The sequence below is a fragment of the Triticum dicoccoides genome, chromosome 3A, assembly GCF_002162155.2.
Source record: "Triticum dicoccoides isolate Atlit2015 ecotype Zavitan chromosome 3A, WEW_v2.0, whole genome shotgun sequence".
Lineage (NCBI taxonomy): Eukaryota > Viridiplantae > Streptophyta > Magnoliopsida > Poales > Poaceae > Triticum > Triticum dicoccoides.
This window is the reverse complement of record NC_041384.1, coordinates 654,801,559-654,804,290: the sequence shown is the minus strand read 5'-3', so window position 1 is coordinate 654,804,290 and position 2,732 is coordinate 654,801,559.

Sequence of the window (2,732 nt, the reverse complement as noted above, 5' to 3'; positions counted from 1 at the left end):
CCTTTAGGTTGATGATGTTGATGATATGATGATATGATGATGTTTTTTTTCTGTTGATGATATGATGATGTTTTTTTTCTGTTGATGATATGATGATGTTTTTTTTCATATATGCATTTTTTCATATATGTATTAATTTTTTAAGTTGTTAGTAGATATTGATTTTAGGTTAGTGCATTTTATCACTGATTTTAGGTTAGTTGAGCCTCTTTAGTGCATTTTATGTTTGTTGCATTTTAGGTTAGTGCATTTTATGTTAGTGGAGAGGAAAAAGTAAAATAAGGAAAAGGAAAATAAGTAGAGAAAGAAGGAGAAGAAGAAGGAGAAGACGAGGAGAGGAAGAAAAGGAAGAGGAGAAGAAGAAAGGAATAGAGGAGAAGAAGAAAAAATAGAAATTTTTTCTATTTTTTCTTCTTCTCCTCTATTCCTTTCTTCTTCTCGTCTTTTTTTTCTTCGATCTTCTCCCCCTCCCGATAGGAAAGTTTTATATATGCAAAAATTACAATTTTAGAAAAAGAAGGATAGGAAAGAAGAAAATAAGAAGAGGAGAGGAAAAGAAGAGGTGAAATAAATAAGAAGAAGAAAAAATAAGAAAAAGAAGAGGAGAAGGAAGAAAGGAATAGTGGAGAAGAAGAGAAAATAGAATACTATTTTCTCTTCTTCTCCACTATTCCTTTCTTCCTTCTCCTCTTCTTTTTCTTCTTTTTTCTTCTTCTTATTTATTTTTCCTCTTCGAGGGGTCGAGGGTTGGAAACTAGGGTAGAGGGTCGAGGGTTCCAGTAGGGTCGTCTAGGGGTCGAGGGGTTGAGGATCGCCGAGGGGTGGAGAGAGGTTTCCTAGTGTCAAAGTATTGAAGAAATCCATGCCTTCATCATTAGCCGGAAGTAACCAGGGCATGTTGGTACGAAGTTCTGCAAAGTTGTTCTGGAATGGAGTCCCGGATAGAATAATCCGCCTTTTGGTACGAATTCAACAAAGGCCTTCCAAATAGCGATATTCAGAAGGCTCTTGCTGAACTTTGTACCAAAAAGCGAATTATCCTATCTGGGACTCCGTTCCAGAACAACTTTGAAGAGCTTCGTACCATCATGCACATGTTACTTTCGCCTAATGATGAAGACATGGTTTTGTTGAATCCTTTGACACTAGGCAACCTCCCGACCCCTCGGTGATCCTCTCGAACATGAGAGGAAGAAGAGGGTCGTCTAGGGGTCGAGGGTTCCAGGGTCGTCTAGGGTTCGTGGGGTCGAGAGAGGTTTCCTAGTGTCAAAGTATTGAAGAAATCCATGCCTTCATCATTAGCCGGAAGTAACCAGGGCATGTTGGTACGAAGTTCTGCAAAGTTGTTCTGGAATGGATTCCCGGATAGAATAATCCGCCTTTTGGTACGAATTCCGCAAAGGCCTTCCAAATAGCGATATTCGGAAGGCTCTTGCTGAACTTTGTACCAAAAAGCGAATTATCCTATCTGAACTTTGTGCCTAATGATGAAGACATAGTTTTGTTGAATCCTATGACACTAGGCAACCTCCCGACCCCTCGGCGATCCTCTCCAACATGAGAGGAAGAAGAGGGTCGTCTAGGGGTCGAGGGTTCGAGGGTTCTTCTCCTCTATTCTTTCTTCTCCTCTTTTTTTTCTTCTTCTTCCTCTTTTTTTTATTGGGAACGAGGGTCGTCGAGGGACATAGATGTAGTGTCATCGTTGTCGATATATACCCCCTCCCGATAGCTTACTATGATTAGGTAGCTAGTTCTACGTTTGGCACTAATATATCCATCTGTCATGTTTGGATAATAATTGCCATGTTGTAAATATTTGTAGAAACTATGGACACCGCCCTAGACGAAGCAACAAAAGAAGCGTTGTTGAGGGACATAATCGCAGAAGGAAGTGATGCCATCTCGTTGTTTCTCAACGAAACCGATGGTCTGGAAGGAGAGGGTGAACAAGCTGGCTACAGTGACCTAATGCCGGTGCAAGAAGAAGAACATGAGGACGACTCCGGTGACCGAACCGAGTGTGTCCAGGTATATATATTAGTTAAGCCTATGCTGACTAGCTGATTGATGCATTCATTGTTTTGGTATGTACTTATATTAATTAAGTCTTTGTTCTTTTTTCTAGCCCTCCGGATCGAGCACAACTTCGGTAAAGAGACGAGGCCCGAAGAAAAAGTTGAGCTCGGATGAAAAGTTTGAGATCATAGCAATCACGCCCGACGGCCAACCTATTGAACCCCTCCGGACAAAGAGCGCATTTGTTGCTCAGTGCGGGGTTCTGGTTAGGGACAAGATCCCGATAAGCATCCAGCAATGGTTTAAGCCGGTTACAGAAGACCCTGAGGTCTCTTATGTCAATGATATGCAGAAAAATGATCTTTGGACTGAGCTGAAGTCAAATTTCACCCTACCGCCTGAGGATAATCCAGAGAACCCAGTTAAAGAGAAATTAATCAAGTCTTTTGCTCTGAAGAGGATGGCAGAACTATTCAGGAGGTGGAAGAAAGAGCTGAATAAGTTTTTCGAAAATAATGAGACACCAGAATTCAAGGGCAGATATGAGAAGATCAGAGATCACTGGCCCGCATTTGTGGCCCACAAGACATCGGAAAAGAGTCAGAAGATGTCGGCGACAAACAAGCAAAATGCTGCGAAGAAGAAGCTTCACCATCGCACTGGGTCAGGTGGCTACCTCGTAGCCCAGCCTAAGTGGTCCAAGACTGAGAATGATC